General features: G+C 47.9%; 1 protein-coding gene and 1 pseudogene across 1 annotated transcript in view; both read left to right on the forward strand.

The window, feature by feature from the left end:
* Nucleotides 1–20,587, forward strand: part of UBE2L6 (ubiquitin conjugating enzyme E2 L6) — an 82,087-nt gene that overhangs the window by 11,594 nt on the left and 49,906 nt on the right. The gene's annotated exons all lie outside the window — the stretch shown is intronic.
* LOC144814997 (chronophin pseudogene) lies at nt 1,680–13,546 on the forward strand (annotated as a pseudogene).

Raw genomic sequence — 20,587 nt, forward strand, 5'->3', positions numbered from 1 at the left:
AACCCTCGCCCACCCTCGGGTGGTATGCTCCATCATTGGGTCCAAGAACCCCGTAACAGGGTCATAGATGGGGCTGAGACACGTCGGCCTTTTCTCACTTGGGAAAGTCTCTTTGACCCCCTTTTTATGGTTTTACTCTATCATTTGGAGGCATCAGAATAACACTTCGATTTTGCTTACCAAGAGGTAGTTTTAATTCGCGTCCCTCATGGCATTGTGTTTTCTTGAAGTTAGGAGTGGTACTCGCTTGGTCACTTTCTCCCCACAGATCTTTCTGTTGTGTAATGAGTTACCTCTCCCTGATCCTGTTTTACGAGTATTGTTTCTTGGATCTTGGCAAACACTCTGTATTTACTGTGATTCTAGGAATTTGTTTTTTATTCTTATCAAAGGCATGTTCTCTCTCTACCTGAAATGGTGATGTATTTTATTTAGTGATTGATTGACTGCATAATGTGCCCTGAACTTGCCAGAGAAGTCAAGAGCTCGCCCATTTGGGCGCAAGCTTCCGCCTCCCTCAAATAATGAGCCTCACCCAGTGGAAGGTCCTTCTAAACCCAGGTGGTCTCTGGTTCGCTCTCGGTGCTGTCCTCCACACAAACTCATAAGGATGTAATAATTTCAAGACGTCCCCTCCAATTGCTTGGACAGAAACGTGCATAAAGTTAATAGACCATGAACGTGCTTCTATGGTGGGACAAGCCATTATGCAGGAGTCTGCCATATCTCCTAAAGGGTCCGCGATTAACCTATTGCTTTCATGAAGATGGCTGGGAACAGTCTTCATTGCATCACTCCTTTCCATGTCACTTATACCAAGAGTTACATGGGCTGGGAAACCACCCACTGTGATCTGTTGTGGATAAACAGCAGCCTAGTATGGAATGACTGCTCTGACCTGCGGGGTGTGATGGGCTACGTCATAATGCTACTGAAGCTGGCCCAGCACATTAAACTAAATCAATTAATCAGTCATTCATTTATAAGAGTGTGACAAACCACCATTGAGGGTCTTGAAGCGCTTAAGATGTTGCCTGCTGCGTGGTGGTTTGATCATTCAAACAACCAGGTCTTGAGTTCTTTCCTGAAGCGACTGTGCAGTCCTTAGGTGCAGGGGAAAGGTTGTTCTATGCCTTGACCACCAAGGACGAGCGGGAGCATCCACTGCTGTGGGTTCGGTGGATCCGTGGGGTGTCTGCGAGGGAGGAGGATCGCAGGTGTCTGGTGGGTTGGTGGAAGGTCAGGTGCCTGTTGATGTATACTGGTCCTTCCTTGTGCAGGGCCTTGTAGGCATGGGTCAGCATCTTGAACTGACATCTCTTCTGAATTGGAAGCCTGTGCTTCTTGGGATGGGGTGTGTTGTGCGTCCCTGATTACTTATGTATTCTGTGTGCGTTTTGCACCAAAGTGAGTGTCTTCGCTGTTATTGGCAGGCCTTGTCACTTGTAACTGTTACTGACCTGGCCCGGGAATGAAATTCAGCTGTCTCGCTGGACGCCTGAAGTTCAACCTGATTACTAGTGTAAATTAGTTGGTAACGCTGTTCTGGATGGACAACTTAAAGCATCCGAGCTTTGGTCTTTCGTTTCGGTTGCTAAAGGCTTCATTGTGGTTTGTTTTGAAGACCATCGAAAGGCAGCATCTTGCCCAACTCCTGGACACTTTCCCTCCTCGGATAGATGGGGCAGATTAACACTAAGCTCAAGGTAGGAGAGTAGTGCTCGGTCCCTCTGACCTCCCCTACTCATCCTCTTTGGATCCTTCAATCCATCCTGTGGAGTTCGCCAGAACTGGTGTAGACTCTTAGGAGCTGATGTATCTGTGGCTTGAGCCTGCACCTCCCCTACATGGTGGTGCAGTAACTCCCACTCTTCAACACAGCAGTGCCTCTCAATGGAATGGTCTTTTGGCTGATGGAGTTTTATTGTAGTTTGCTTGGTATCTCTCTGCTGAGGGCTAGTAGGTGATACGAGCCTTAGTGTTCTGTACTCTCTGACTAGAGCCGGCCGGGGGTTAACCAGAAAATTAATTTCCTGTACTTTTACTACAGCCAACTAGGTGCTGATTCGAGTATTCGTGTCCGGTGCTCTGACCAGAGCCGGGTTGATCCGAGTATTAATGCATAGTGCGCTCTCTGACTAGAGCCAGCTAGGAGTTGATCAGAATATTAACTTCCTGTACTCTTGCTACAGCCAACTAGGTGTTGATCCGAGTATTACTGTCCAGTTCTCTCTGATTAGAGCCAGCGTAGGGGCAATCCAAGTATTCGTGTCCTGTGCTCTTACTACAGCCAACTAAGAGTTGATCCCAGTATTGGTGTCCGGGGCTCTCTTTGACTAGATGTTAATCCGTGTATTAGTATCTGATGTTTGTCTGACAAGAGCTGGCTAGGGGTTGAGTCGAGTATTCATGCCCGGTGCCCTCTCTGACTAGAGCCGGCTAGGGGTTTGATCCGAGTATTAATGCCCGGTGCTCTCTGACTAGAGCCAGCTAGGGGTTGATCCGAGTATTAAATGCCCGTGCTCGTCTGACAAGAGCTAGCTAGTTGTTGCTCCGACTATTAGTGTTTGATGCTCTCTCTGACCAGAGCCAGCTACGGTTTGATCTGAGTATTAGTGCCAGGTGCTCTCTCTGACTAGAGCAGGCTAAGTATTGATCCGAGTATTAATGCCTGGTGGTGCTCTCTCTGACCAGAGCCGGGTTGATCTGAGTATTAATGCCCGGTGCGCTCTCTGACCAGAGCCGGTTGATCTGAGTATTCATGCCCGGTGGTTCTCTCTCTGACCAGAGCCAGCTAGGGGTTGATACGAGTATTAATGCCCGGTGCTCTCTCTGACCAGAGCCGGGTTGATCTGAGTATTCATGCCCGGTGCTCTCTGACTAGAGCCAGCTAGGGGTTGATCCGAGTATTAATGCCTGGTGCTCTCTGACTAGAATTCTGCAATGGATCGCACTCTGCTACCCCCTCCTCCGGGTCGCCCCTGAGCACTCTGGTATTTGAAGTGCATGTAGTTCGAAGAATAGAAGTCAAGTTCATAAGTGGTTCACCAAAGTTGGTGCGAGTAGGTACTCGTTGTTCCCAAAATCTCTAGACCCAAGACATGGCTCGGGTTTCAGGACTGACTAGAGCCAGCTAGGGGTTGATAAGAGTATTAATGCCTGGTGCTCTCTCTGGCCTGAGCCAGCTAGGTGTTGATCCGAGTATTAATGCCCGGTGCTCTCTGACTAGAGCCAGCTAGGGGTTAATACGAGTATTAATGCCCGGTGCTCTCTGACTAGAGCCAGCTAGGGGTTGATCCGAGTATTAATGCCCGGTGCTCTCTCTGACCTGAGCCAGCTAGGGGTTGATCCGAGTATTAATGCCTGGTGCTCTCTCTGACCAGAGCCAGCTAGGGGTTGATCCAAGTATTAATGCCCGGTGCTCTCTCTGACCAGAGCCAGCTAGGGGTTGATCCGAGTACTAATGCCCGGTGCTCGTCTGACAAGAGCTAGTTAGTTGTTGCTCCGAGTATTAGTGTTTGGTGCTCTCTCTGACCAGAGCCGGTTAAGTATTGATCCGGGTATTAATGCCTGGTGCTCTCTCTGACCAGAGCCAGCTAGGGGTTGATCCGAGTGTTAATGCCCGGTGCTCTCTGACTAGAGCCAGCTAGGAGTTGATCCGAGTAATAATGCCTGGTGCTCTCTCTGACCAGAGCCAGCTAGGGGTGATCTGAGTATTAATGCCTGGTGCCCTCTCTGACTAGTCAGCTAGGGGTTGATCCGAGTTTTCATGCCCGGTGCCCTCTCTGACTAGAGCCGGCTAGGGGTTTGATCTGAGTATTAATGCCCGGTGCTCTCTGACTAGAGCCGGCTAGGGTTTGATCTGAGTATTAATGCCCGGTGCTCTCTGACTAGAGCCGGCTAGGGGTTGATCCGAGTATTAATGCCCGGTGCGCTCTCTGACTAGAGCCAGCTAGGAGCTGAACTGAGTATTAATGCCCGGTGCTCTCTCCGACTAGAGTTGGCTAGGGGTTGATCTGAGTATTAATGTCTGGTGCTTTCTCTGACTAGAGCCGGCTAGGGGTTGATCTGAGTATTAATGTCTGGTGCTCTCTGACTAGAGGAGGCTAGGGGTTGATCCGAGTATTAATGTCCGGTGCTCTCTGGTCGGGGATGTGGTCACTATGGTGATGGGTGAAAGGGATACAGCCACTAGGGGGCGATGGTGAGCATGGATGTAGTGACTGGAGGCAGTCAGTGAGGCGGTGGGGGGGTGGCAGGTATTCTGGTGAAGTGATGCAGTCACTGAGTTTTTTTTTAGGGCAGGGGTGCAGTCCCTATGGTGATGTGGGGTGCAGTCCCTATGGTGATGTGGGGTGCAGTCCCTATGGTGATGTGGGGGGGGGGGGATGTTGTCGATGGTACTGTCTTTGGACCGTAGGACCTGGAGCTGTGGGCTCGGGCTGAGATGGGGGTGCTACCCTTGGAATGAACTGGGACTTGGAGGGGGTTTTGTGGGAGGAAGTGGTTCGGGGAGATTAGGAATGGGGGCTGGCCGTCATCACGAGGAGTGGAGAGAAGGCTGGGCCCTGGGGTGGGAGTGGAGGAAAGGGGAGGCCTGGAGGAGAGGAACCCCTTTTGGGAGCAGAGGAGAGGCGGGTCCTGTTGTGCTGGGGTGAAAGGCGTGTCTGCCCACCGTACTTTGCTCTGTGACTAACCCGAGGCCTGTACAGAATCCACGTGATTTCTTGTCAGCCCGAGTGTTTGCACAAATGCAAGCCAAGAGCTCGGAGTTTCGGTTTCTGCAGGAGCAGGAAGCGAGTGATGAGAAAAGGCTGAGCTCTCTGGGCGTGCTGGGTTCGAGGCTGAGCTTTGCCGGGTACTGTTGACAGCCCCGGCTTTTAAGAGCCAAACTTGGCCCTGTTACTGTCAGCCCTGGCCTTTAAAAGCCAAACTTGGCCCTATTACAGTTTACAGCCCCGGCCTTTGAAAGCCAAGATCTGCCCGGTTTCTGTTAACCGAAGTCTCTTTAGAAGCCAAACCTGCTCCATTACTACTAATGGTATCAGCCTTTAGAAGCCAAACTTGTCCCTGTTAACAACACTAGCCTTATGACCTTTTTATGTGTTAGTGCCAACATAAGGGCACGCCATGCAAAAAGCACAGACGCCCCTATGGGTTTACTGGCCTTAAATTAAAAGTCTTAAAGGCTCTATTTGTGGGAGTGTGGGCAAGCAGTTTTGGCTTATCAGAGGGTACTGCTAAGCGTTTGTTGTACTCAGAGCCAACAAATGGGGCACACACTCGAGAAGGAAATCCGAGACCAAGATCAGAAAATAGCACAGATTTTAATATCATTTTAGAGCTCAAGATCCCTGGAATCGGGTAAGTCCGTTTGGAGTTATTGTTTTTTGAAGAAATATAAAATTCAGTCGAGTGACACTTGAGGTATGAGCCTCTAACGTGATAATGTTATCCTATGGGAGAAACATACACTCCATAGATAGACTTGCAGATTTTTTCGGAGGGTGCCTTCTGGGACTTAAGGTGCCCTTAGGAGCTCCAAGAAACCACCAGCAGTTCGGTTTTGCCTGCCCTGGTGAGTCCGGGTTCAGAGGTGCTGGTTGCGTTGGTAGCCTCGAGCGCTCCACATTCAAGTCTATGGAGAAGGACCTGCAAAAGAAAGGTTTCAATGGAGGATTTGGGGACCAGTTCAGCAGGCCCCAGACGAGGGCTCTTGAGGGTCTTTAGAGTACAGGGATACAGCTGCTTTACATGAACCTTGGCCCGGGGCTCGGTGCAGAGGTGTTTTGTCCCACGGGTTGCTGGTTCGAGGCTGCCGCTGGCTTTTGTGACCTGGAGAGGGAAAGAAAACAGGGCACCAGGATCACTGTCAACAATGGTTTTGTGGATTCTGAAGTCACTCGACAGCAGGCCAGTGTGGGTGTTGCAGGGACTGGACACACAACAAGCCCTGGCTGTGGCAACTGCTCAGGATTCCAGGGTATTGGTGCAGGGTGGCTCATGAAGGACCTGGCGTCCTCACCCTCTGCAGGGAGAAGGATTTGACTTCCTAGAGCCACAAATGCCTCTTCCTGAAGTACTACTCCCTCCGTGGACCTGATGGCCAGCAACACCGTGAGCTGGGCATATGCGTCCGGTGCCTGCAGGTGTAGGGCTCCTCCACCCCAAGTGAGATGCTGCCTGGTTGTTGAATGGGGCGAACAGTCTTCTAAAGGTTTGGAAAGGCTGTTCAGCTTTTGGTCGAGTCTCTGTGTGATTGTCATGGTGCAAGCAGCCAGATAGGGTTTGGAGCCAATCTCAGTGCAGGACGTCTGTTAAGTCTTCGGCTCTTCTTTGTCCTCACAAATCCGCGTTCCTAGTGCCAGGGGGGCCTTTAAATCCAGAATTGAGGTGCTTTTAAGGAACTGGAGGGTAGTAGCCAATGGGCTACTTACCACTGGGGTGACTATCCCCTCTGTGTGACCACTTCTGTGGAGTGGACATAATCCTGACCCAGAGTTCCTAGTTGCACCAAATCCAAAATGGTGAAATTCTTCTTCGAATGTCCACTTCAGGTGACCCACCTTAGGGGTGTGCGTAACCTGAAAGTATGTAGCCTGGAAGCACGCCGAACTCAGCGCCCTACTCAAGAAACCTAGAGCGGACCCCACCGAACTCAAGAATTACCGCCCCATCTCGCTCCTCCCGTTTCCAGCCAAAGTCATCGAGAAGATCGTCAACAAACAGCTGGCCACCTTCCTCGAGACTAATGGATCCCTCGACCCCTCACAGTCTGGCTTCCGAGCCAACCACAGCACCGAGACCGCCCTCATCGCTGCCACTGATGACATCCGATCCCTGATGGACAACGGAGAAACAGCGGCCCTCATCCTCCTAGACCTCTCCGCGGCTTTCGACACTGTCTGCCACGGCACCCTAGTGCAGCGCCTCAGCAACGTCGGAATCCATGAGAAGGCACTGGAATGGATCATCTCCTTCCTCGACGGAAGAACACAGAGAGTCCGGCTACCACTGTACAAGTCAGAGGCCACCGGAGTCATCTGCGGCGTCCCTCAAGGATCCTCGCTGAGCCCCTCCCTCTTCAACGTCTACATGAGCCCCCTCGCGGCCATCGCACGCCAACACAACCTCAACATCATCTCCTACGCCGACGACACCCAGCTGATTCTCTCCCTCACCAACGACCCCGCCACCGCCAGAGCCAACCTTCACGAAGGGATGAAAGACGTAGCTGAGTGGATGACAACCAGCCGCCTGAAACTGAACTCAGACAAGACGGATGTCCTCATCCTGGGCTCCTCGCCCTCCGCCTGGGATGACTCCTGGTGGCCCTCCGCCCTGGGCACCGCACCCAAACCGACAGACCACGCACGCAACCTGGGCTTCATCCTGGACTCCTCCCTCTCCATGACCAGACAAGTCAACGCCGTCTCCTCGTCCTGTTTCAACATCCTGCGCATGCTACGTAAGATCTTCAGGTGGATCCCCACCGAGACCAGGAAGACGGTCACCCAGGCCCTCGTCACCAGCCGTCTGGACTACGGCAACGCCCTCTACGCCGGAACCACCGCCAAGCTCCAGAAGAGACTCCAGCGTATCCAGAACGCCTCGGCGAGACTCATCCTCGACGTCCCCAGACGAAGCCACATCTCCAGACACCTGAGAGACCTGCACTGGCTTCCGATCAACAAAAGAATCACCTTCCGGCTCCTCACCCACGCATACAAAGCCCTACACAACCAAGGCCCAGGATACCTCAACAGCCGCCTCAACTTCTACGTTCCCAAACGCCACCTCCGATCGACCAACCACGCCCTCGCCGCCGTCCCCCGCATCCGAAGAGCGACAACAGGAGGAAGGTCCTTCTCCTACCTGGCCGCCAAGACCTGGAACTCCCTTCCGACCCACCTCCGCCTGACCCAGGACCACCTCTCCTTCAGGAAGAAGCTCAAGACCTGGCTGTTCGAGCAGTAGCAGCACCCCCCCCCCCCCCCCTAGCGCCTTGAGACCCTCCGGGTGAGTAGTGCGCTCTATAAATGTCTTTGATTGATTGATAGCCTGAAAGTGTGACACGCCTTCTGACTAACTAATTTCATGTCTGCTGTGGTGCCAGTTGGGCCTCAGAGCTGGGGGTAGCATTCCCTAGGTCTGGGGGGGAAGCCAGGGTCGCATATGCAAGGCAGCAGCGGCTTTGATGGATCTGTCCTTGATGTGCTGATTTCACTCGCCATCCTGCGGAAAGAGTTGGGGACACCTTCCTTCGGAGCAGGACTTGTTTCTGGCCTCTGAGTATGTGGGCTCTCACCTACAGGGGGTCAGAAACTTGTCTGTGGTAGCAGGCTGGACGATACCAGTCGGCCAGCACACTGGAGGACTAGTAGGTTTTCAGGGGGCACCTTTAAGGTGCCCTCTGAATGCATGTCCCAATACATCTGATAATGGTATCCGTATAGATTTATTGAGATGAGGTATTTGATACCAAACACCACAATTTTCAGTGCACCCGTTATGTAGTTGGGTAACTCGTAATGACCAGTGCCCAGTACATATATTTAACTGGCTGCCTGATCACTTGCAATGCCTTACCAATGGAACTAGGCATCACAGGGACACATGTGCATGTGCATATATGCCCTCACATGATTTATAATGCGCTCTGCCCTAGGGCTCCAAGGCCTGCTGTAGGAGTAACTTGCATATAAGTCATGCAGTGTATATGGGCATTGCACACAGGGAGTGGGCAATGCCGTGTTTTGAGAAGGGCTTGGTTCCTTTTTTCTGTCCTTCAGTGGCGGGAGTACATGCTCTGTTCCTATCAACAGCGCGGTCTACTAGAAACAGAGCCTCACTCTGTTTCTAATAGACAGCGCTGTTGATAGGAACACAGCCTGGACCTTTTATTAGCAGCAACTCAGTTTTGTACATCCAGAGACTCTGTTATTATCAACAGCTCTGTCACTTATAAGCAAACTCGGTTACTATCAACAGCTCTGTCTTTTATAAGCAGACTCTGTATCAATCAACAGTGCTGTAATTTATAGGCAGAGCTTGTCTCTGTTACTATCAACAGTGCAGTGTTTTACACGCAGAGCCTGCCTCTGACTATCAACAGCTCTGTCTTTTATAAGCAGACTCTGTCTCTGATACTATTAACAGCGCTGTGTTTTATACTCTGAGCCTTGTTCTATGAAGATTGGCCATGTTTCTGTCAGCAACCCTGTGGTTTAGTTGCAGAGCCACAGGTCATTAGGTCTCACCTACTGACAGCAGTAGCTATCTGGGGTTGAAAACTTATTTTAAAATAGAGAAAAATATTGGAGTTCAGGTCTGCCCCTTGCTGTTGATTGGACGCGCCTTCCTGCCTCTCATTTCCCCCGCTACTTATTCTAGTGGCTTTCTTCCCTACTATTCTCTGTTTGTCATGCCCATGGAGCATTTCTTTTTGATCATGTTTCGATTGACTTACGTTGGAGCTAATATTTTAGGTCTCGCATGCGCTGCGTAGGAGAAAGACCTAAATTAGCCATCAGCACAGCTTTGCGGGCAACAACGTGCACGCGTTGCATTGCTTCCAATGGCAATGTGTGCACATCTGGCAATTCCCTTGCGGGAGCGAGCTTGACACCACATGTTTGTAATTAGCTCGCGCAAGAGAAACAGGCCCAGGCTCCCTCCTCTATCCCCTCCGCTGCTGCGCATGCGCACATTTACTGTTACTATTCCCATTTTAGGCTCCTCAGCTGGCAACCCTGCTGTGTTCGATTGGCCAGCTGTCATCTTGGCTATTCCACAAGCGGCTAGCTGTCACCTTTGTACTATTGTGATAGGATATCTGTGAACGTTACTGTTCTTCCATAGGTCGCCGTGGAAATGGACACTGCAATCGGCTCCCCGGACCGCATGCGGTACTTCGTGATTGGCTCCTCCCTCCTCCACCGGTGTTCATGATGGCGGCTGCCGCAGCTACCTCTTCCACCCCACCTTTCACCGGCGCAGCCCCGTTAGGTGCTGGGTGGGACGAGCACTGTGCTTTTCGACTGTGACTGGGTGCTATGGGAGGGCAGCACGCGCTGCAGGGGGCGCGAGAGGTGGTGAAGGCGCTGGGCGGACCCGGCGCTGCCATCTTCGTGTCAAACAGCCGCCGTAGTCGTGCTGAGCTAAACCAGCACTTTCATGAGCTGGGCTACTCCGGTGTGTGAGGGCCGGAGGTCTACACCTCGGGCCACTGTGTCGCCCGCTACCTGCGTGCTCGGTTGCTCGGAGGCGGCGTAAGCGCAGATGAGGGGTTTAGGAGAGGCAGTCAGGGCATTGAGGGGATCAAGCAGGGTCCCCTAGACTCCCAAAGACCCAAGGACACTCCCTTGGAGCCAGAGGAGGATGGACAGGGGTCCAGGGACACTGATCAGGTGCTACAAGCCCAAAGTTCCTTTACAGTCAAGGGAGAGCCGACTCAGCAAGAGGGGGCGCTGGACAGCAAGGTGGTCCACGGGGCCTATGATCTGCAAAGGATGCCGAGTAAAGACGAACAGTACTCTGCAACCGCATCAAAGACCATCGAACTTGCAAGGAGGGGATGGAACAAATGCAGTGCCCATAGACTCTTCTTTCTTTGGAGAGTCCTGGGCTACTCTGGGAGCTGCGGAATGCTGGCCTGACCGTGGTGGGCGATTACGACGTGCAGTGCTGTTGGGTTACTATGAGAAGTTGGCCTGGTATATGATGTTCACTATTCTAGTGAGCACCTTGCACCAGTCCAACAACCCTTATGGTGAAGGTTGTAAAGTCAACCTTATAGACCAGCTATCCTAGTGGTAGCATGGACAAAGCAGTCTTAGGCTAAAACTTCAGAGAGCATGTGAAGCAAGCTGTTTTACCATATGTAACCCCTTGAATACCAAATGAAGGGACACCACACAGGTTATATATAAAATATATATGTATTTATTACAAACACAACCCCTTTGAACTCTTTATGAGGTCAGAGGCTTAAGCACATAACAAGTTACTCAATTATCATGCAATAAGTTGCACAAAATACAGTTGAGCCCTAGGGGCGTTGCAAACCATATACTAAAATAGTGGTAGAAGTACCACGTCACAAACAGGGAGTAGGTCTAGGGAATCGCTGGGGCTACGCTGTACTACCAAAGGTTAGGGAGCAGGAGGCCCACGGGATGCGTGTGCAGTGTCTAAACACACACGCGAGTTACCATAGGGATACAATGGGGAACGTAAGAGTTAGAAACTAGTTGATTTAGGACACTGCCGGATGAACTAGGGGAAAGCTATTGAAAACTAGGACACTAGGATAGTTAATACCCACAGGAGCACCGGAGTACTCGCGTTACCTCACCCACAGGAGCCGGGTGCATGGGTGTCAAGTTGTCGGGTTTCGTCGCTGAATCCTATGGAGACCTGTAAAAAGATGCTGCAGGCGACCAGGAGCGAAGTGTCCGGTTGGATCCAAGTATCTGAAAGCAGAGGGGACAGAGTCTGGGTCACTAGCCAGTGACCAGGAAGGAACCAGGCGATGTCGCGAAGCAATCAGGTGATCGTGAAGCTTGACTCTGCAGCCACGTGGACCAGGAGGCGTCGATGACAACCAGGAGCTGGATACCGACTGTCCCACGAAGGATCTCGCTGTTGGTGGCGTCGGCTTCCGGATTGGAGTCAATAGGCCTTGGCAAACGCAACCCACGCAGGAATCTAATATTCGCTTAGAGTTATACCAGCAAGGTCTAGGGGGCTTCTCCTTTTCAGGGAAGCAGGGGCCAACCTGGAGCAACCAGGCAGGCAGTTCAAATTCAAAGGTTCGTCGTCACAGAGGCCACAAGCCAACGGGCAAGTGACCGGACAGACGCGTCGAGCACAAAAGTACTAGCAGGGCCCACGCGGCACTCGGCGAGTGTGGGGGGGCTGTGCGTCGGTGCAAAAGGTGCTCAGGGCTGGGGCTTCTCAATCCCCAATGCACAACTTCGAGGGTGCCTCTGAAGCTGCACAAGTAGCAGGTTTTTCAAGATGTCCGGTCCCACGTCTCTCGTCGCTTCCACGGGTCTCCGCTTTGCTGTGGCTGTGGATCGGGCTCAAGGAAGTCTGGAAGTCTGGTCCTTGTCAGGCTCTGTGCTTGAGCTCCGGCTGGAGCGTCGGCAAAGCAAACTGCTGATCGCTGGATGGTGCCTGTTAGCACAGGGTGGTCACTCCTTGACCACAAGGGAGATTTTTCAGTCTTCTAGTTGCAATAGAATGTCAAAGTCCAGAGTTTCGTTTCAAGTTTCAGTTCAGGATAAATCTAAAGTCTCTTGACTCAGCTCCTACCTTTATACCAATCAAAGGGGCTGGTTTACCTGCTAGGTCCCTCCTATGGGTGGGGGTGGTTACACCCCTTTCCCTTTGTCCAGTTTCGAGCCAGAGCTGGGGCTGGAGTGCCCCAGCAACTGGTTTGAACCGGACTATGCATGGAGCACCTTGTGTGCCCCACGCAGTGTCTCATTTCATTCAGCCCTCCCTGCCCCAATACACTATTGCCTGTCTGGGGTGGTGCTAGACAGGAAACCTATTGTCCAAGCCTCCCCCGCTGGAAGGACTCCCAGCAGCAGGTGGTCAGACTGGTGTCGGTGGCAGCAGCATCCATTTTGTGATGCTGAGGCTCTGGTTAACTTTAACTGGGATTAACCGGAACAACATGTCTTCTCCCTCTAGAAGGGTGCAATGCTACCCCCGTCACCAGAGTTGGCGAGGGGGTAGTATTCCAAAGCGTATGACACCTTACACAACATGTTTTGATAAAGCCAAACCAAAGTTAGCATTCAACCGCAAAGATTACAATGCACTTAAGAGTATATGGTATGGCTATATCCTAGAACAACTATAAGGACATGGTTTAGAAAGCTGCAAATAGGCTCAGCTCATGCTAGAGCACCATCTCACATAAAACCAAGCACTCTACCTCCAGGATTGTTAAGGCCTGCCATAGGAGTGACTTATAGGTGCATATGTGTCTAGATATAAGGGTAAATATAGGAATACTATATCTAAGCAAGGGGTGATTACACAACCTTGCCCCAGCTGAGTGATCAGCCAGTTGTGTCAATTTGGATGGCCAGCCAGGGGTGGCATAATTCATGCTACAGCCCCTGGTAGGCCTTGGATGCACCTATGCCCTGGGTACCTATGGTACACTATACAGGGGCTCACAAGGTGACCCAACATCCAATTAGAGATGTACCTAAAGTACATGGAGTCCATTTTACAGTGAGAGCAGATAGCCTGGGGCCCTGATTAGCAGGATCCCAAGCCAACTAAGTCGAAAACCAGCAAAACTCTAGGCAAAAAGTTGGGGGTAACCATAGTCAGATATCCATCCTCCTACAGTTACGACGAAGAGTTCACTTTCTGCAAACTGAGCCACGCCTGTACCTACCTAAGGGACCCCAACCGCCTGCTAGTGGCCACTGACAGTGACCCATGGCACCTCTTGAGTGGAGGACGCTGCACCCCTGGTAAGAATGCTCCTCTGGATGCCTCTGTTGAAGCTTCTGTTTGACAGTTTTAAATTGTACAAAGTGCGGATTGCGGCCAAGGTTTATTACATTTCTACCTAGCCTTGGACGGATGCATGAGTTTTACTCCCTTTTCTGGTAATCAGAATTTATGAAAAATAAAAATGTGAGGTTAACAAAATGATTATTATGAGTGTTGTTTCTATGTCCCAAAGATCCGTTGTGAGTACCCATTTCGTAGATTACGTCCTTGTCCGTAGAAAGGAAAAGGAAGCAATCATTATTGTCATAAGTAAACCCTGCTTCCTGTCAAGGATGGTCTGTCAGGTGGAAATGCTTAAATGGCACTCTGCAATACCGCTGCCATCTCGTGCATTTTTGGGATGAAAGGGTTATGAAAATCAGGGATCGCAATGGATACCAGGTGCTACACCTGGCTTACCCTTTGTACCAATAGAACTGCTTTTGCTGCCTGCAGTCTTCGGGGCACTGAAATCTGTGATCAGCAGCAAATAAGATGACGTAGAAGGGATACCATGTGGGCCTAGGTTTCACTCTCTGATGTCAAAGGGTACGGAATATCACTACTGTTGCAGCTAGCATGTTTGCGTATAAACATGCATCGATTATTTTCTATGAGGCCCTTATGCCGGGGTGAAGGTATCCATGACACACCTCTCCAGGTTTGCTAGCCATTGTATTTTGTAAGTTATCCCCTCCGAGTGGTATGTCCACTCATCTTGTATAGCCTTTCAAAGAGGTCTTTCAAGGAGCGGTACTCCTGATCTAGTTGCACCACATGAATCCCTGATCACTAAATGTTTGAAATGTGTCCCCCTTATAATATATCTGGGCAGTGCCCATGCCAGGAGTAAAGCTGCTAGCAAGAGAGAACCTGCAAGCAGTCGAAGCACAAGACAAGGAGTGGATGTGCTTATACTGTGTTACTTTGATTCCACACAAAACTCCAAATTATATATGAATCCAGTTGAAATAATACATATGCCTGATCATCATAAAACTTAAAACAATTTAGTTGTCAAATTTGTTCAGCCCAGACTAAGTGATCCATCCATACACCAGCTGCTAATATTTCTATTCTAGAATGTTTTCTTTTCATGTGTTATTGATGGAGGTTAATTTTGCCAAACCGTTTTGCTCGCCCATTGGAAGAATCCCACAATGTTGGGCAAATCGGAGTACCTCAGCCATATTGGTGTCTGGTTGCGTCTCATTTGTATCATATTTATGCTTTAGCATTACATTAACTTCATGCCTTGTAGATTGGCATAAAGCAATACATTCAGACATGAAGACGACAGTTTAGGTGATTGCCCGGTCTGCCTACTTTCAAGGCACAATTTTGGTTAGCAAACTAGAAGGTTCCATATATGAATTCTCGCTTAAAGATATCGAGACTTCATGCCCGATGATCAGCTATTACTACTTAACATCAATTGAGCAACTCTAAAACTTATGTGAAGCAATCAATAGTCATCTCATTTTTACATGTACATTTTATACCACATGATTCTGATTATGGCTTATTGTGGTGCTAGGAACCTCTGACTTTTAGCTTTGAAGTCAGCATCAAGTAATATTACTAGGTTAAAGCAGTGGAACAACAAATTAAGTATCCATTTGTAATCAGTTACGATGCAATTGTTTGTGTGTAGTACGCAAGGTCGAATAAAGAACTTAAGTGGCGTGGTTCTGCCCTTCCCTTCTTCGGGCAAAGGAGGGATGTTTGCTGGGGGATAAAGTAAAAAATCTAGAGATCTTTCATGATGAGCATTCATCCATCCAGGCACAGGTGTCTTGAATGACAAAGCATATTTCTTCTGCTTAGCACAATTGCAATCAGTTTGTCGCGGTCTCAAACAACTTTCTATGGTTTTCACAATATCCTTGGGGCAACAACATCAAGTGTTGCATGGCTAAACACTTAGAAGGTCCCAAAGGGGAGACCTATTGGCTATGCCAATGCTTGTTCTTTTAGCTCCTTGGGATTGCCTGTGTATTCTTGCTCTCGCCCCCTCTCCTGTGTTGCTTGCCATTTCACACCTCTGCTGTCTTCATGTTGCTCTCCCACCAGAGCTTCCCTTGCTACCCCATTCCTCCTTCTTCCACTCTGCTCTTTTTTCCCCTCCCTCCTTTTTGTTTCTCCCACGCCCCACCTCTGTTAGCTGCCATATGCATTGTTGCACCGCTCCGCCATGCAGCCCCTTTCTAAAAGCACAGTTTTGTGCACCTTTATTTTTTCTTTAACATATCACTGGCATGTGATATCTTAGGACAATAAAAAAAAAATTAATTGCTACCACACCCTGATTTATTTTCATTTGTGTGATGATGCTTGCAGGCATATGTATCATTGCATTTTCCTTTCTCTTTTTTATTTTTTATGCCCGTGCTTTTCAGCATTGGCTCTAACTCTTTTTAATTTATTTTTTTTAGAGCGAGTCCAGGTATCGAATGTGCTGTCCCTTTGCGCCATGCTGTATTCAATCTGTGGAATTAGTGCCAGCCCACTGCTTTTCATTTGTTCGTTTCAGTATCGTTTAGAAATCCTTGCTTCTAGACGGAGCAATAATCACTGCCTATCCTAGGATTTCATCGGATCACTCCCCTATAGTATTGGAGATAGGTACGGGGTTAATTAAAATTAGACAACCCAGTTTTTCATTTGATAGGAAGATGGTGCTAAATAATGATTTTAGGGATCATATGAGGACTTGGATGAAGCTATTTTTTTCAGGAAAATAAGGGATCCACCACGCAGGCCATTATCTGGGACACTTTTAAAGCTGAATTCCGGGGGGAATGTATTAGTTTCTCATGTAAGAATCAAAGGAAGGCAAGACAGGAGATAGATTATATTCGCAGTTAAGGCAATCTGAAATACTCCTGATGCAGGGGATAGCTTGTGGTGATAGTGAGGTAACTAAATTAGAGGATATAGTGGCAAAGGATAGAGCGAAAGTGATAGGATTTTGGTCTGTAGAAAATGCGAGAAGATTTCTCACATCTAAGATGGAAAAATATGAGTATGGTGAAGCAATTAGGAAAAAATTGGCGGCTCAATTACGAATAAAGGAATCAATTAGAAACATTCCTCAAATGATGGATTTCAATGGAGTGCTTCACTCGGATCCACAAGACATACTTAAGATCTTCCATCACTTTTATTCTGAGTTATATGATCAATCAGAAGGTGCTGATGGTGACAGATTAGACTGGTCAGAAATGTTAGCAAAGGGTTTAAAAAGGATAGACCCAACAGTAGCACAACGGTTAGAAGATACAATTTCAGAGGAGGAGCTGGAAACAGCTGTCAAAAGCCTTGCAATGGGAAAAGCAGCAGGTCCTGATAGGATACCTAGCGAGGTCTTTATACGATTTTATCAAGATATTAAAGAGGAGCTATTAAAAGTTATGCGAGTCGCACAGCTTGGGCTCCCACCAAAATCATGGTCCGAAGCGACTATAGCAGTTTTTTGTAAAAAGGGTAAATCATCAGTTAGTTGGTTCCTATCGACCGATTTCACTGCTAAATGTCGACAATTAAATATATTCTAAAATATTAGCCAATCGTTTAACGCATTGTATGTCCTCCCTAGTTTCATATAGCCAACATGGCTTCATCCCTAAAAGAGGGACGGTAGAACATGTCAATAAAGCCATATCTTTATTTGATATAGCTGCAGTAAAAAGGAATGATCTAGCGTTGATTCTGCTTGACGCTGAAAAAGCGTTTGATCGTGTACAGTGGGGATATTTATGGCAATTAATGAGAAAAATGGGGATTGGCCAGAAATTCATCCAAGCAATTCAATCTTTATACTTGCACCCTATGGCAAAAATATCTGTCATGGGGCTACTCTCGGATACCGTTAGAATTACTCGTGGCACACGACAAGGATGCCCCTGCTCCCCCCTTTTATTTGCCCTTTATGTCAATCCTTTTATAGAATTACTAAGTCGGAATTTTTTGATCCCTCCCTATGTAGTTGATGAATATCAGTTCTCGGTTTTTGCCTATGCTGATGATATTGCCGTGGCAACTACTAACCCCGAAACGGCAATAAATGAAATTGAGCGATTGGCGATAGTTTTTGGAACAATAGCCGGATATAAATTGAATGCGGCAAAAACACAAATTCTTTGCTCTGAGACAATGGTATGGCAGGACCCTAGGGTGGTAAAGCAAGTAACGTATCTAGGTATCTTAATAAGGGCAAATATGACTGAATTGGTTGAAGCCAATTGGAATATGCTTATGGCTAAAATTCAACTCTCTCTGGATAGGTGGGAGCGACTATACTTTACCATTATCGGACGATCAAATGTTTTAAAAATGAATGTACTGCCAAAAGTCTTATACCTATTCAGATCCATACCTTTGGAAATCCCCAAAGATAAAATACAGGCTCTACAGGCAAGGTGTGGGAAATTTATCTGGAGCCCAGGTAGACCTAGAAGGGCAATGAATTATATGACTTTACCACAGCTAAAGGGTGGAATGGGAGGTTCCAGACTTTTTCCTGTATTATGTAACCTGTTTTTTGTTAAAGATGAGGGTTCTGATTACTGGTGAGCAAGGAACTGAAGAGGCTAATGCCCCGAATATTTTTGATATTCAGTTAGGTGCATGTGCAAAGCAATCCTTAGTTAAAGAGATTGATGGGAGCTATTACAAACGAACTCGGTTTAAGGTAACGATAGGGGCGTTCAAGGTTTGGAAATGGTTTATAAAAACAATGGTTATAGGGAGAGTATCGTACTATACGCCCTTTAGTGCTTATAGGATTTTACCCAGTATTTTTTCTGATGCAATGACTTCAATATGGCAACAAAAAGGAATCCGGATCCTCGGGATATGATAAAAGAGGATGGGATTTGCAAATCTTTTGACGAAATGAAGGATCAATATTTGCTGCCTAGAAGTTATTTTTTTAAATACTTACAAATACGTGATTATCTAAACCGACGCGGACGAAACCTAAATTCAAACAAAGTTATTGAAGGAATTCAGAGGTCAGTTAAAATTGGAGTGATATATCAATTACTGGTATCAGTTAAAAATGATGACATGGATAAAGTTAAGTCAAAATGGAGAGATTCCGTAGGAGATTCAGAGATGGATATGGAAGATCTTTTAACACTCTCTAAGGAGGCTCTAATGTCTGCAAATTTGAAAGCTCAGTTCTTTAAAACTGTTAATGATTTATATTACACTCCAAAAAAAATTGCAAAATGGGGAGGTGAAAATGAAGGGAAGTGCTTCCGATGTGGGGAAAATGATGCTGGAGTGATACATATTTTTTATAGCGGTGTTAAGCTTCAAGGGTATATTGGAGATATTGAACAATTTTTGTCTTTGGTTCTCAAAATGCCGGTTGTTATCACTCCTGCAATGATGTTATTAGGTAAAATACCAAAGGATAATGCACCGGAACCACTTTTTCAATACCGACATTGTATTTTTTTTGCAATGACTGTTGCACGCTTGTCCACAGCTACGGAGTGGCTGCAGGAAAAACCACCGAATTTTCATCAGTGGCGTGTTAAAATGTTGAGTCTATATAATCTTGAGTGGAGTTTATTTTCTGTTAAAGGACTGAGGAAGAAAAGACTGGGTATAAAAATCTGGAGTGCTTTCTGTGAATATTATGAACAATGAACTGTTAATTGGATGTAAATTGTATTAGTATTTTGATTATTCTTTTTGTGGCTACTCGCAGTTGTGCTGTATAAAAACAATAAAAAACTTCAACAAAAAAAAATCCTTGCTTCTAAGTGGTTATTTTTCCTATTTACTCCACCTCTTTTTGTTTATTATCTCCTATGGAGCAGACCCCCGTTACATGTAGCATTCCACTCGTCCCATTATAGGTATTAGCGGAGGGCTTTTTTTTTTTTTTTAACCTAAAAGAGCATTTGACAAAAGTGTTTGTATTTTTGACTAGCTCTCACTCATGTCTGTTTATTTGCTCCCCCTCGCCCCTATCCACCAACCAGTCTGTGACAGTTTCTTTTCTCCTCCAACCCTGCTCATTTTTGGCTGTATTTTATATATGAGACGCTTGAAAATAGGTTTTGGCTGCACAGCGCTAAAATATGCCATAAAGTTTCCCGCTGTGCGTTATATATGTACACACCATAGCGCTTGCCGCTGTATTTTATATGTGTTGCTTGTAATGGTGATTCGGCTGCATGCACAAGTTTACAGTGGCAGCACCCATTTTGTTACCTTTGTTCTATATTTTATAATCGGCTGTATTATATTCTTGTATTTGCTTGTTTGCTGTGCCCTCGTCGCTTCATGATGGCTGTGGTGAGTTTGCAGGGGCAATTTCTTAGTTTCTAGGAGGTGCGGTGCCCTCCTGTTAAACTCTTCATCCAAGGTAGAAATGCTCTTTTTATTACCTGTCAGGAGCATGATTTGTTAAAAAAAAGTTAGTTTTCCTTTTCTTACCCTGTGACGGCTTCTGGCGTCGCCTGGGGGATTTTTTCAATTGAATTAGAGCTGTCCGTAAGCACTCCTTGTTTATTAGTTGGCCAACTGAATGGTCATATCTAGACTGTACAGTCGCTGTTTGTTTATTTGGCTGTGGGCGCTACTTTATTATTTTTGTGGCTACAGAGATGCTGTTTCCTGCTGCTTCCTACCTTGGCTGCTTTAGTGTTGCTTATATCCGCAGCTGCACAAACGCTGCTTGTTTTCTTGTAACTGGGGCTGCATAGGCGCCGCTTTGTTTCTCCTGACTGGGGCTGCACAGGAACCGCTTTGTTTCTTCTGACTGGGGCTGCACAGGCGCCGCTTTGTTTCTTCTGACTGGGGCTGCACAGGCGCCGCTTTTTCTTCTGACTGGGGCTGCACAGGTGCTGCTTGGTTTCTTCTGACTGGGGCTGCCCAGGCACCGCTTTGTTTCTTGGGACTGGGGCTGCCCAGGCACCGCTTTGTTTCTTGGGACTGGGGCTGCCCAGGCACCGCTTTGTTTCTTGTGACTGGGGCTGCCCAGGCACCGCTTTGTTTCTTGGGAATGGGGCTGCCCAGGCACCGCTTTGTTTCTTGTGACTGG

The sequence above is a fragment of the Lissotriton helveticus genome, chromosome 1_1 (assembly GCF_964261635.1).
Source record: "Lissotriton helveticus chromosome 1_1, aLisHel1.1, whole genome shotgun sequence".
Classification (NCBI taxonomy): Eukaryota; Metazoa; Chordata; class Amphibia; order Caudata; family Salamandridae; genus Lissotriton; species Lissotriton helveticus.